This window comes from Haliotis rubra, unplaced genomic scaffold (genome assembly GCF_003918875.1).
Source record: "Haliotis rubra isolate DU_JTF1 unplaced genomic scaffold, ASM391887v1 Scf171, whole genome shotgun sequence".
Taxonomy (NCBI): Eukaryota; Metazoa; Mollusca; class Gastropoda; order Lepetellida; family Haliotidae; genus Haliotis; species Haliotis rubra.
In genome coordinates this window covers 1,021,553-1,037,513 of record NW_025765681.1, presented here as the reverse complement: position 1 = coordinate 1,037,513, position 15,961 = coordinate 1,021,553, and the positions used below count along the sequence as shown (strand labels likewise).

Here is a 15,961-nt window from a genome sequence, read left to right as displayed (position 1 = left end):
CTGAAAAAGAAGCTTTGTAGCACTGTGACATGTGCCTTTCAACTCACCATGTGCTGTAAACTCCGACATCTTCATCATCTCATGGGTTTAAAAAAAAAATCTTCTGCCATTAACTTCTAACAAGACCTCTATATGTTTACAAGTCAATTGATCTTCAACATCACTGATTAATATTCAAATGTGTATTATGATTTTGTCTAGAAATATTTCTATATGTTAATTAAACTTGTGCCAGATTTATTTCAAATATTTGAGACATTTTTCTGTTTGGGTCTGTTCTACAGGATATTATACAACAGGTGAAAAGGCTGACTTGGTCTCAACATAACTCCCAATCAGACTGTGTAAAGGCTAAACCTTTAATGGAAAACATTCTGTACATTATGCCTTTGCCAAACAAGGCTTGGCACTTAAACATTAACATTGTTACATTTGACAGACTACATCTTTCTCTTGTCATTTTTTAAAACACTTCCATCTCCAAATTGAACTTTGAAATAATTTTCTTACATTGACTCCTCCTCGACAGCTCTTAACAAGACAGCAAGATGTTGTGTGGCACTCTCGGCTCTTGTCAAGAGCAATATAGTAGTTCCACCATTGAGATGAAGGACACCCATGACACACAACTCCTACATCTGGAGGATGCTCGTGTGTTGACAGCCGTCACACCAGTATTTATGTTATTAAGACATTGCCTCCCTCCCATCTTTGTATTTTGTTCCATCCTAAATAACAGCATCATCCGTATCCCCACGACATCTCTAACTTCATGACAGGTGCTCACACTTATCTACCAGAAACGACAAATGTTTCTTAATCTTTGACCCCTCTTTAGAACACTGTTGACAATCCAGCTGACTTTTCGAAATGGAAAGTTAAGAAATTGACAGGAAAAGCTACATAATGATCCCTTTTGGACCATCTAATTGTGACCCATCCGTTGGCTTCCGAGCCAGACCCTTTTAGGGACCCGTAATTACCCCCATAGGTTGCCCCCTTGTGTGGATACACTGTGCAGGACAGGGCGGGGTTGAAGTGGCTTTTTTTCAGAGGTGATGACCATTAGAAAATGTATTTTGTCATGGTATTTTTACTAAATGGGTGTCAGTTTTGATAGAGGGTGTCAGACAATCATTACAGACAATTTTATGATTATGGTTACTTCTTACTTTGTTGTCATAGCGATGAGGTGTCTAGGTCAAACAGATTGGATTTGTTGACCTTGAGTAAAATTTACTTGATGGATACAGTTATTTTCAATTTTAACCAAACCAATGAAGATTTTGTTCTAGGAATAACTTGATTTTTATAAGTCAAAATGCAGGTGTTGATGAACAAAATGGCTTTCAAAGTTGACAGTGTTGTTTTAATTTGATTTTCACAATTGGAATATCAAGGCATTAGTGACACCAAAACCCCCACATATTTTAATTAGCATAATACCCTAATTTTGCCACTCATTCAGTGATCAAGGGATAGAGCATCTGATGAGAGCGCCTTGGTTGGTGGTTTTAGTTGCTTGGTACCAAAAGTGTGTTAAAATATTCAACTTGTTGTTACCTATTTCTGTCCTCTATGGTTGGCATCAAGGGGATATACTAAACTCAAGTCAGATTGCCAACCTCGTGAGTCAACATCAAGTGTCTTGGAAGCATTTCCTGTAAAACTGGGAAATGGTATCTCAATCACAAACTGTAAACTATGGATTCATACATGTTGCTATATGAGAGCAATATTCTTGGAAAACAGTGTTAAATTCCTTTATCCTCAATTGGCCTCATCAAAACTTCCAATTTGTATATTGGGATAATAAACACATAATTTTACTTCAGCTTTAATTTGTTATAAGAAAAATTTCATAACCAGCTTTAACATTGGATGTAATATTCAAGTAGTAAAGTTACAGATAACACTGGAAATTCCAATTCTTCCAGGACATCAAGAGCCCACCCATGAAATAGATGAGTATTGAATATGACAAGAATTGTTTCGCCAACGTTCCCCATCTGCTTACTGGGAGAACATGATACAGATGCTGCTAAAGATGTTTTGGAGCTCAGCCATCAAGAGCTACTCAAGAGGAAATATTTGACTATTCTCCTGATGTTCACTGACAGCCATTGCTGTAGTCCCATCCAGCTCCCTGTCTCATTCTCTCCTAATTTTCCATCTTAATGGCAGATTGACACCACAGGGTCTGTGGATTCATTGAATCTGGCACTTCAATTGATGCCATTATCTTGATAGACTTGAGTAAACTTTCTCCTTCTTTCAAAAACCTCTGGAAATAATCGCGCCATTAAGCAGATCATTTGCACATATTTAAACCAACCATATTCCTTTCCTTCCATGGCTTTTCATTATGATAATCATAAGAAGCGAAGAAGCTGTCATTTCCACAGCCTGGGCAGGGGATAGCTTGTCCAGCTTCACCCGATTGATATGTTTTTCTCTTCACTGCACTGGGATAATGTTTTAGGGGATTTTCAGTAAGTTCGGGATGTCCTTGAGTGGGATGAAATCAGGGGTGAGGAAGTGTGGAAATCAGGCAGATGCTGACATGGTTCGCTGGGAGATTACAGTGAATTGTGGGGCTTTGCCGGGCGATGAATTTGTACGGTTGTTCATTGTGGCATGTTGGGAAAAAGTGTATGAAAAGTTGATTGTTCCCTGTGGGAGATTAGTCGAGCTGGAATTGTGTTGGAGTGGAAGATGGTCAGGGTAGACGTGTCTGGAGTTTTTTGGGTTTAGTGTAGCATGTAGGTATGGTGTATGGCAGAACAGACTTGTCACCTGGGCGAGATTACTTTCTCACACGCCTCCCGACGTTCCTTCTGCTGCAGATTACACACGGTTCATCAATCATTCAGTCTTATAATTGTAGAGAGTCGTGAATTGACTTGTACAATTTGTTGTGGTACTTTTTCCTGAAGTGAGAGTTAATTGAATAAAGCAGATTGTGAATTGATGCTTTTGGGTGGTAATGTAGTACATGCTTCTTGAATAAAAGTTTCACTTTTAAGTGTCTTGGCGAATGTTTTCTTTGTCTTGATATGGAATATCAATGTTGCAATTCTTTAAATTAAGGATTGTGGTACATGTACATATGTGCCATAGTCCGAAAATGGGCTTCAGTAATCACTAAGAATTGTAGATTCTGTAAAATCTAGATGTTTATGTGCAGTGCTTGAAATTGTGTGAAAAGCTGGACAGCTAATGCCTCAGGGCAAGTTAACATTCAATGTTAGAATTGGTCTTTAGCAACCCATGCTTTTGTCATAAGAGGCGACTTGGGTGGTCAGGTTCGCTGACTTGGTTGAAACATGTCATCGTATCCCAGTAGCGTAGATCAATGCTCATGATGTTGATCACTGGATTGTCTGGACTCAATACTTTACAGACCACTGCCATATTGGTAGAATATTGCTGAGTGTGGCATTAAACAACAAACTGAAATTCAATGACAGTACTCCTTATTGACCAGTAGAAGTTTAGTTCTGTAATTCTGAACCAGCTCTTTATGCTTCAATGCTTACTGAAAACTGGAATTGAATAAAACTGACAGAAAGTGTAACAATAGGAAACAGGGCTGTGTATTGGCAAATAAATTGTATTGCAGTATATTGTGATTCTGGAACCTGTATTCCCGTATATATTGTAAGTCTCTGTGTTGTGTGACGGTGAGTGAAATTAATTGTTAATGTAGAGCCTATTTTCTACATACTAAAGCCAAAAAACAAATGTTATGGTTGTGATAACAGAAATCTTGAATTTAGATTTGATTTTGAGGGATTCAATTTTCCTATTTTATATTATTTATAGTATGTAAAGTATGCTGTTTTGTCAATTAATTACAATGGAAAAGTTTGAGTATGAAGGAATGTCTATGTAAATTTTAACTTAAACCATAGAGATAATCACAAAACTTCATATATGTTTTTACTCAATATACAGGTTCTGAGCAGAAAGCATTGTAATACGCATCATGTGAAAGGCGGCGCATTGCAATAGCGGTAATACAGTGGAGGCCTAATGGGAAACACTTAAGTCTTGTTCATGGAGGACTTGTATCCAACACTGAGAACATGTGGGTTACTAAATATGACTAAAACATCTCAGAGAAACAACTTTCAACAGGAAACAGCACCTCAGACAATTGGGCCAGATGTAACTTTGACATTTCATGCAACCACAAAATCTACGTTCCACTTTTATCTATGTTCCACTTTTATCTATGAACCCCAGTGGAAGGAAACTAAGCGTTACTGTGTTATATTTTATTACAGGTAAAATCATTAGGGGAGGGGGGGACAATGATACCAACCGAGCTTTGATCTACACACTGGGTAATAACGCTGCTCAAGCAAACAGAAGAGGGAGGTGTTTGTAGGGGTGCCGAACGAGGGGAGGCGCGCCAGGCAATGACCCAGAATGTCCATCTAAGCTCTCAGGTTTCTTTCAAATGGGCCCATTGTAGCGAGACTCCGGTATGTCAATGATAGGTGTTTTGAAGACGGTTGGGGACTCTCCATTAGAGATCAGTGGCCCAGAACAGAAGCGGGTAGACTACAGTCACGATGAGGCAGGGAGTGTCTTCAATGACACTGCAGTGTAAGATTCTCAATATCCTTCACGTGTTCTGCAGCTGCTTTCGGTCATCATCGACCAATCAAGTCCCGCTATATTAAAACTTAACAGTACGCGACGTGCCTGGCACTCTCTTGGACGCAAGCCAGGATCATTTCAGCAAGCTTTGAGTGAATTATGCGCAAGTCAGCGTGAATCTGGTTTCATCAGATTAGCTCTATTCACTGGCCCAACTTATAACAAATGAGGTTTAGTCTTGTATGTAATTTATTCAGGTTTAAACCTGGACATGCCGTGAGAAAATTTGCATTTCTGTTGATTTGATATTCCTCAGCCTGAATTGAGGAAATCCCTACTTTTCTAAACCAATTTCCGGTAAAGCTTTGGATTTGATGGTCTGTTGCAATATTTGGCAAAATAAACATGGCAAGGTAAATGTTTATTGTTATGATAATGATGGTTGTCCAGCGTCCAGGATCCCTGCATAGAAGCATCCCTGTATGGAAGCACCCCCCTTGCACCATGTTGCTTACACACACGAGGATACTGCTCAGAGGGAGATGTGCATAATCCCGGCTTCAAAGAGCCATTCTTCCAGATTTCCTGGGATCACCAAAGTAAATCTGAAACAAATTTCGGTCCTTTAAAGGATAAATCTTTACTGTGTTGGTGACACACATTGGTTTTCCTACCCAATCAGGTTCCATCAGCAGTTTCTTGTGTACTCTTGGCCCCAAAATAAAGTTTGCAAAAGGTTTAATAAAGATAGTTTATAAAAGTTATATGACCCTTGACTATTAAGGAACCTAAGTCTCTAATTTAGTAGTGGTAGATACGTATGGGCTGGTAGAGCTGAGATGAGGAAGGCTAATTGCTGGTAGAACTGAGACATCTTGGATGGTAGAGCTAAGAATGGGAAGACATCTTGGATGGTAGAGCTAAGAAAGGGAAGACAACTTGGATGGTAGAGCTAAGAAAGGGAAGACATCTTGGATGGTAGAGCTAAGAAAGGGAAGACATCTTGGAAGATAGAGCTAAGAATGTGAAGACATCTTGGATGGGAGAGCTTAGAAAGGGAAAATATGTTGGAAGATAGAGCTAAGAATGGGAAGACATCTTGAAGGGAGAGCTTAGAAAGGGAAAATATGTTGGAAGATAGAGCTAAGAATGGGAAGACATCTTGGATGGTAGAGCTAAGAAAGGGAAAACATCTTGGAAGATAGAGAGAATGGGAAGACATCTTGGATGGGAGAATTAGAAAGAAAATATGTTGGAAGATAGAGCTAAGAATGGGAGACATCTTGGAGAAGCTTAGAGGGAAAATATGTTGGAAGATAGAGCTAAGAATGGGAAGACATCTTGGATGGGAGAGCTTAGAAAGGGAAAATATGTTGGAAGATAGAGCTAAGAATGGGAAGACATCTTGGATGGGAGAGCTTAGAAAGGGAAAATATGTTGGAAGATAGAGCTAAGAATGGGAAGACATCTTGGATGGGAGAGCTTAGAAAGGGAAAATATGTTGGAAGATAGAGCTAAGAATGGGAAGACATCTTGGATGGGAGAGCTTAGAAAGGGAAAATATGTTGGAAGATAGAGCTGAGATGGAAAAGAATCTTGGCTGCTGAAGATGAAGAGTGAAGGCTTCTAGAGCCGAGAAGTGGATCACTCTTGGTTGCTAGAGCTAAAAGGGGATGAGTATGGGCTGTCAGGGTTGAGGAAGGGCTAGATACTGGATGCCAGAGCTTAGCAGAGGCTTGTGTAAAAACATTATGTTTCTTGCGAGGCTGCTGCAGATTTTACATGAAGAGCAAAGATGGCCACCCTGACAAAAGTTGAGTACCCTGAAGGATTCAGGGCCAGTGGAGATCCCCTTGTCACACCGAAGACCCAGGTTCGATTCCCCACATGGGTACAATGTTTGAAGCCCATTTTTGTTGTCCCCTGCCATGAAAATTGCTGGAATATTGCTAAAAGCGGTGTAAAACTAAATGCACTCACTCACTGTTTTTCCATATTGAACTTGTATCATAATTACAGGAGCGGGAAATATTTAATCTTAAGAAGTACAAAATATAAGTGGTGAGGTGAGGTGAGGTGAAATTGGGTTTAACATCGTGCTTGAGAATATTTCGGTCATATGACGACGTGCATGCGTGTGTATGTGTATGTGTATGTGTATGTGTATGTGTATGTGTATGTGTATGTGTATGCTATGCTTGTACTAGCCCAGACTGAAGCTGGGTTTATAGAAATATCCACTCAGACACATCATACTGACTCCGAGCCGACCAGTCCTTGTTGTACCCATTAATGCCGAGTGCCAAACAGGGACCAACAAGTACCATATTTTAACGTCTTTTGGTATGACACGGTCAGGGTTTGAACCCGTGACCTTCCGCTCTCTGGGCGGACGCTCTAACCACTACACCACGGAGGCGGTCACAAAATATAAGTAACCCCGAAACCATACCTATACCTATACAGTCATATACCTGTAATATACAGGGGGGAACAAGGTAGTCATCAAAGTCACATGAACCAAACCTTTTCATAAAAATATGACCATGATTCTCAAGTTACGCCAAGATTTTCCACAGAATATATGCTTGTTTGCATAGCGTGACAGCAAGTTGTTGAAGACGGTGGGTCTGAATGGTCTCAAAGTGTGGTCGTCCTCTGTCATGGAGAGTCATGGTGGGCTTGTTGAACTTACAACTCAAAAATGTAATACCGTAACTAATCTGTAAATGAAGAAAAATCACTTGTTTATTATGTAAAATATATCTATTCTGAACAAATTTTGTTGGAGGGATATTCAGTATTTTTGTGGATATTTTTAATGATTGGGTTCTCTGTCTTCTACAAAACAATTTCCTTAATAGAATTTATGATCCCTAACTTTTTAGTTTGGTATAGAATCATCCCAAAACTGGGAATCTCTTAAGAAAATTACAGATTGTTTCGGTGATTAATTGTATATATGTACAAATATTATTTACGTTATTTTAAGATGACAAATACAGATGACACATTATTTTTTAAGGTATATTTTGAAAATTTGTTTGGTTAAAAACTTTGCTTTTGTCCCCTGTTTAAATTCTCATTGAACCTAAAAAAATACTTTTCTATATTTAAGGCTTGCTTTATTAGAGTAATTACGATAAGTAACTAAAGTGTTGTCTTGAATTTGTCAGCAGCTGTATAAATAAGTCTCTGCAATAACAAAACAGGGGGTGTTCAAAAATGCTAATTTCATTGGACTAAGATTCACACTTTCAAACATTTAAGAGTTTACTTTGCAATGTGATTGAATAGGGAATGTTACTTTTGTCAACATCCAGTACACCATTTGTGTTTTTACAGTTATGTTCAACATCATTCAATGGAAATTCAGTGTTGAAATTACTTCAAGAGTTTTTTTGATTTGGTGATTCGGTGATTCGATGCGGTGGTCCGTCTACTTGAGAACAGTTATTTTCAACAGTGCCAATTCATGTATTTGGATTCAAATGTAGTTTGTAATGGAGAAAAGATGAGAATCTGTTGTGTTTACTTTCAGAATCAGGAGAGTCCAGTAATTTCGACTTAAACCATTTTATGGCGGATGTATAAGTTGTCTATCATTTTTAATAATGACTTAGTATAGTGTAATTGTTATTTGTTAAAAAAGCATGTTCAAAACAGAAAGTGAATCCTGGTTCAGAATCAAGTTCAACAATTTTTATGATTTTATCTTAATGATTTACATTTATGTAAATGTTTTATTGTTTTATTTATGTTTTATTGCGAGATATGAGTGAGTGAGTGAGTGCTATAACAGTCACTGTCGTCCATCAAATTTGCTGCGATGGGGTATCCAGGTGTAATGAGTGTAATCTCAGTGTAATCTAGTGGAAAGAGCATTGGCTGGTAGTACTGAAGACCCATGGTTACAATGTGTGAAGTATATTTCTGGTGTGCCCCTCCCGCCGTGATATTGCTGGAATATTACTAAAGCAGTGTAAAACTAAACTCACTCACTCACTCCATGAATTATAACTGAACAGTGTAACATCTTGTACAAATCATAACTGGGGTGGAATGGGTAGATAAGTAGAACATATGTGTAAAATATAAAATATCGCAGCAAGCTAACATCATTATTGCATGTGTAATGAGTTGTCCAGCAATTAGTATTCGCAACTTGAATAAAACATGATAACTTAAGTTATTCTTTTTAACCCTTAACTAAGTTAGGGGTGATTAAACAATTTTCTGCCATACTTTTGGGATATCCTGTTTTTCAAATGTTTAATGTAATTTAATGAAAAGAAATGTTAAAGTGTTCAAACTTTTAAACACAAAAAAAAAGAATTCAGTACTTAGAGTGAGTCTGACAACTTTGCCTCCACATTGAACGACATGGAGTCCCTCAGTATAAAGTAGAAGCCGGACCTTTACATCATCAGAAATATATTTAAGATATGCGAGCAAGTCTCCCTTGACCTCATCTTTGCGTGTTATGTCTCGTGTATGTCTTTTGAAAGAATCCGGGAGCTGTGAAGCGTACAGATGGGTGTGACCTTTCCGAGAAGCATGATGGAGATAAAAACACATAAACGCCACGCGCCAAGCACCGACTCACCCGTCCCGAGCTGATCCCGGCGCTCACAGGGTTACGATAGAAGCGTGGTAGCTGAGTGGGCTCAAAATGTATAGGATTTGTCAATGCATAATTAATACTATTCAAACAAGCAGTCCTTTCAGAATCTTTATCTTCCACACGAGTTGGACCAGACTCAGGGCATCCATTTGGGATCTTCAAACATCGCCCTAACTTGCTGATTGAGATCTTTTGCTACATAAAAAGACAGAATTCTTTACGTTTTGTCAAAAAACTGGCAGTGCTGCAGGTACTCTCAGAGTTGAAATGTCACATTGTCACTTGGTCTGTGAGTCTGTAAATACTTCAGAAATTCAGTCAACAGATTGCTGTTTGCTTAGGTTGCGAGTTGTAGGGCGTCTTGTTGTAATTATGTGATGTGCACTAATGGTTGAAGACAAACTTGTTGTGTCAATATATATGGACAAAGGGTCACATGATCACGGAAATGGTGTAAACGGAATAATTGGAAAGCTTGAAAGAGCTGCAGAGATATGTCTTTGGGAAAATATTCAAACACAGATTTAGTGTTTAGAAGATTTGCTTTGCCTCAGTGTAAGCAGATTCTTGTACCCAATGCCTGTTAGATGGGACTAAAATGGGGATCTGAGGGCAGAGTCTGGTCCCAGTACCCCACGCTTGTTAGTTTGGACTAAACTGGGGATCTGAGGGCAGAGTCTGGTCCCAGTAGCCCAGGCTTGTTAGATGGGACTAAACTGGGGATCTGAGGGCAGAGTCTGGTCCCAGTAGCCCAGGCTTGTTAGATGGGACTAAACAGGGGATCTGAGGGCAGAGTCTGGTCCCAGTACCCCATGCTTGTTAGATGGGACTAAACTGGGGATCTGAGGGCAGAGTCTGGTCCCAGTAGCCCAGGCTTGTTAGATGGGACTAAACAGGGGATCTGAGGGCAGAGTCTGGTCCCAGTACCCCAGGCTTGTTAGATGGGACTAAACTGGGGATCTGAGGGCAGAGTCTGGTCCCAGTACCCCAGGCTTGTTAGATGGGACTAAACTGGGGATCTGAGGGCAGAGTCTAGTTCCTGTACCCCACGCTTGTTAGATGGAACTAAAATGCGTGTCTGAGGGGAGAACTGACCCCAGTACCCTAAGCTTGTTGGATAGTGTACTAAACTGGGGGTCCAGGGCAGAGTCTGGTCCCAGTACCCCACAGATATAAGATGGGACTAAAACTGAGGTATATAGGAAAAGGTCCACAAGGGCACATGTTTGTTATATTACCTGCCATGATACGGTATTACTATTGCAAAATTAATGCAACAAAACCCTTTCCAAATTCACAAGAAATATTTCTCAAAGAGCAGAGTTGAGATTTTAGACTTGATCATGATCATTTTTTTTGGGAGTCCCTATCAAATAGAGATGATACCAGTTTTTATCCATAGGTTCAGGTTTGAAGGTATTTAAAAAAAGTCCATTTTCCAGTATATATCTTTAAATGAGTTTTTTCAACATATACCTATTTCTATCACAAAATAAGAAAACCAACCTGTTTCAATCATCACCATGAAACATTTTTGAGCAGGCGGATTTGTAAGTCAATATGTAAGCATCTCGTGTAATGAGTGTAATCTCATTGTTGACTGAACTTCCCTGTGCAACAGGTGCCCCCGACCGACAACCAAGCTGTTACCCACACTTCCTTGTCTTGAAAGTTATGAGGTGTATTATTAACTACATTATCATTTGGGTGATAAGTCAGTATATTTTACGTGTTAAATAAAATCAACACTGAAATATCACTCATAATAATGAAGAAGTAACAATTCATATTGTAATAACATATACTACTCAAAATATGTTAAAGATCACCCAATTCTTTCATAATGTGGTGTCAGGTCCTTAATTTCTTTTGAGCAGTTATAGTTGTAATAATTCAGGTATGACAAATTGTACAGGTTCTACTGCCTGCAATTCTTCTTCTGTCCTGGGTCACGATATGGCTGAAATATTGCCGATGTGACCCTAAATATTAACTCACTCACTCTTCTGTCCTGGACAAACAAATCCTTTGGATTTTGTTGTTGATAAATACCAGTATGTCTTTAAATAATTTTAGATAAGATAACTTATGTTTGTGGGACTAAATGACAGTGTTGTAGTCAGATTCGCTGGTTTGGTTGATACGTGTTATGTGTTATCCTATTCCAACTGCATAGATCAGTGCTAAGTGTTTTGCAGTTTTGGAATTTGTACTTTAATAAGAAAGTGTAATCCCAAATATGACATATGTTACATTTGACCACTTTCTAAATGGCATTGTGCAATCATAGCTTTCGGACGTGGGAGCCATGCCAATTTACACTTATCAGAGGGGTACACAAAGTCTGCAGTCTAGACTACCAGTTGTCCGACTTCCATTTTGTGGAAGTCACAGTAGCTGAGTGGGTTAGGAGGCTGACTTTATGTGCTGGCGATTTGGTGCCTGACTCTGAGGGTATGGGTTCGAATCCCGGATGGGACTCAACCCCAAAAGTACTAGAATTTGTACTTTACTAAGAAAGTGTAATCCCAAATATTAGATATGTTACATTAAGGAAACATCTTCATATAGCTAGGATGTTGCAGACTATGCACACATGCAATGTGTGCATGACTTGAATGATTATAGGTTACAAAGCAACTGTAGGCGGGTGGCCTGACCATAATGTTAAATCATGATGTGAGGTTTCAAATCAACAGTAGGATTATGGCTTGACCTGATGATTTTTATTTGATTCTGAAGTGTCAAATCAACAGTAGGATTATGAATTTGCTTGAAATCAACAGTAGGATTTTGGCTTGACCATTACTTGAATTACTGAGGAGGTTCAAATCAACAGTAGGATTATGGCTTGACCATGATTACTAAATTTGAGGTTTCAAATCAACAGTAGGATTATGGCTGAATGATGAGGAATTTGAGGTTTCAAATCAACAATAGGATTATAGCTTGACCATGATTTTTAATTACTACTTGAATTTCAAATCAACAGTGATTATGGCTTTCATTTTGAATTACTGAAGGTTTCAAATCAACAGTAGGATTATGGCTTGACCATGATTTTTAATTACTAAATTTGATTTCAAATCAACAGTAGGATTATGGCTTGACCATGATTTCTACTGAATTTGAGGTTTCAAATCAACAGTAGGATTATGGCTTGACCATGATTTTTTGAATTACTGAATATGAGGTTTCAAATCAACAGTAGGATTATGGCTTCTGACCATGATTTTTTGACCATTACTGAATATGGAGGTTTCAAATCAACAGTAGGATTATGGCTTGACCATGATTTTTAATTACTAAATTTGAGGTTTCAAATCAACAGTAGGATTATGGCTTGACCATGATTTTTAATTACTGAATTTGAGGTTTCAAATCAACAGTAGGATTATGGCTTGACCATGATTTCTAATTACTGAATATGAGGTTTCAAATCCACAGTAGGATTATGGCTTGACCATGATTTCTAATTACTGAATATGAGGTTTCAAATCCACAGTAGGATTATGGCTTGACCATGATTTTTAATTACTGAATATGAGGTTTCAAATCCACAGTAGGATTATGTCAGGTCCATGAAGAAAGTATAAATTTCTCTGGTGAAGGAATATGGCAACTTTGAGGTAAACAGCCATTGATAATCATCATAAGTTGCATGAAGTCTGGAAATACATAGGTCTGGTAGCATTTGTCTTTCATATTCAGGGTCGGTGGGGTAGCCTAGTGGTAAAAGCGTTGACTGGAATGTTGCTAAAAGCGGCATTAAGCCATACTCACTCACTCACTTTCATGTTCACCATCCCTGATAATTTATAAGTCTTTTCACAGGTTCAAGTGACATAAATCTAAGTTTATCTGTCTTCATTTATCTTCTAACTTTAAGATATAGCTCAAATGATTAATTAATTATTACCTTAATTACTCAATGCAATAGTTTCCTGTGTGGAACAATAGCAGATATAAAATGATTGGAAAGTGTCTTAATTAAACTTCATAGATGTAAATTGATTGGAAAATGTTTTAATCCTTCTCTGAAACTAGATATTTTCACAAGGGATAGGCCCATTAGCAAACACCAACAATCTTTTAATCACTCAATAATTTTCACAATTATTTCCTCCCTTGAATGGATCAAATCACATAATGGGAAGAATATCATACAAATGAAGCTATAACAGCTAAGTCATCTCTGTTACAGATCCAGGCCCAGTACAAAGAGGTTCAAATATTGCTGTAATTTGTCAGAGCTGATCTTTTAAGGTTTACAGTAATAATCAAGGTCTAAGATAACAACCTTGCTATACCACCTGTTTCAATATCTCTTATCTCTGATTGGCTGATTTCAGTCTAGCATGTAATTTGATTGGTTGATGTTATCAATAATGCAGGGGATGAGGTGACATTCTATCACAGATTTTAGCGCTGTTAGCAGGTGCTTGCAGTCATACTTCAGACTGTAAGGTAAATAAACATGGCTATCCTGTGTAGCCATTATAAGACTCAATAACATAAAATATTCAGGGTTAGCTTGTTCACATTATGAACAACTGAGTGGGTTTATTGAAAAGTAACTCCCAGATATTACGGTTGCTCACAAGATTGGAGACATATAGGGTACTGAAATACATTTATTATTTGAAAATAATAAAAGAAAAATTTATGTTTCTTGCTCATATGAGTGCAATTATTGATGCTTATGTCCAGATGTTTTATGTGTATCCAATAGTGTTCACAATGGGATGTGGTTGTTTTTATGGCTTTTTCCCTGTAATCTTTTATGCCACAGTGTTCCTTTTGTGATGGAAGGGAGTCATGCTCGCTTGTGTAGCTGATATGAAAGACCAGTTTCATTTTTATTACTCAGAAATCAGTTGGTGGACAAGATATAGAAATTAAACCAAAGCAGCTGCTTGCAAATGAATTGAGACTTTTCATATACTGGATATGAAGTATCCAATAATTTGTTAATTTTTACATCCAGAAATAACAAATAAATTGTTATTGTATATACTTTTGAATTGTGTTTATATATACTACCCATCAAAAGTTTGGACTCACCTAAAGCATTCAGTATATGTTATGTATATATATATGGTTACATCGAAGAAGAATTTCTCCACTAACTTCGGGGAACCAACTGCAAAGTTTTTGCAGATGAATTGTATGAGGATTATGCATCAAATAGCTAAAAAGCATGTGCAAATATCGTTCATGTGAACAGCTATGTTTTGGTGTAAAGTTTTGTAAAGAATTCGCCAGTTTTCACTGATTTTCATCATTTACTGAATTCATGACAATAATCTTTTCAACGTTACGAATTTTCTTTACAATACATTAGTTCATGTGTAAACAGTACCTTTAAACTGAATGGAATATTTTGCAAAGTTTAGAACAGTTGACTGAAGTAAGTGGCTACATTTACACTAGTGAGTCTAAACTTTTGATGGGTAGTATATATACTGGATAAGAAATACCAATTGAACAGTTATTATATATCCTGGAAAGGAAATAAGAAATGAATTGTTATATCCTGGATAAGAAATAACAAACGAATTGTTACTTTATACTTGTATACATATATACTGGATAAGAAATAACAAATAAATTGTTATTATATGTACTGGATAAATAACCAATGAACTGCTATTATACGTGTATATATATTCTGGTATGAAAGGTGACAAATCATTTGTCATTTTTTACATAGTGGATATGTTCATGGGCTTCAATACAACAGGTGACACTTAAAGTCCTTTATCACCATATATGGTAATACAACATACCTATTTGTAACTTACTTAAAATTACAAAAGAGTAACCTGATCCTGTTGTACGGGTAGTGCAGAGTTGAACTCCTGATACCTGTAGGGACTGAAAAGGCTTCGTCAGGCTGCTATTACTAGTGAAGCTGAAGTGATTGTCATCAAAGTGGTTATATTTGATTTATTATTATTATTTTAAAAAATCAGACTATGGCTGTTCTCTTATTCTGACTCGTCTGATCATGACCAGTGTAATAATAGGTGTATCATCTGTTGGATATATATGAAATATATGAAATATATACCGTTTCTGTGGTAATAAGGGTTCAGAGTTAAAGAGGTTTGGGAGATGCTGAGGATAGATCCACCTCTCATGAAGTTAAGTAAAATGGGGTTTAAAGTTCCAATCAAGATTCCCACTCACTCACTCACTCACTCACTCACTCACTCGTCTTTCCTCCCAGTCAAATCACTTTCACTTTCATTCACTCAAGAAGTGTCTTTTCCTCCCAGTCAAATTTTGTTTATTTCAAGAAGCATGCAAATCACACCAGTGTCTTGTCATGTCTGATAAGTCATAGAAAACTAAGATAAAGCCCCCCTTTGAGACCAATCGGACATCAAGGCTTCTATTCACCTAATTCCGTTAAACTGAAACCCCTTCCTGTGTATTATCCAGTAGATTTGACAGTGACATGTTGACAACGAGACGTCACAGCAAGTCTCCCACCTGCAAGGTGAACGGGTCTAATAATGGGCTTGATAAGCAATAACACATCTCTTTCAGTTCCTACAAACAAATTGCCTTTGTATTACCCTCATCCAAGAAGAAAATAATGCACAATTTAGAATCTGGCGAGGAGACGTGCGCAAGCCCATTACCATCCACCGCCATTGGCCGTAAGGGCCCGCATCATTGCCCAGCCCCTACGTACAATGATATAATCATGTTTATGACCCA

At 37.8% G+C, this 15,961-nt stretch overlaps 1 protein-coding gene and 1 long non-coding RNA gene across 2 annotated transcripts in view; one reads left to right on the top strand and one right to left on the bottom strand.

Moving 5' to 3' along the window:
- Positions 1–15,961, top strand: part of LOC124272606 (anaphase-promoting complex subunit 4-like) — a 184,685-nt gene that overhangs the window by 143,424 nt on the left and 25,300 nt on the right. The gene's annotated exons all lie outside the window — the stretch shown is intronic.
- Positions 4,862–9,735, bottom strand: LOC124272634. Its single transcript, XR_006897378.1, has 3 exons — positions 8,952–9,735; positions 7,135–7,331; positions 4,862–5,213 (listed from the first exon to the last, which is right to left on the bottom strand). It is a non-coding gene; the product is annotated as an uncharacterized LOC124272634 (long non-coding RNA).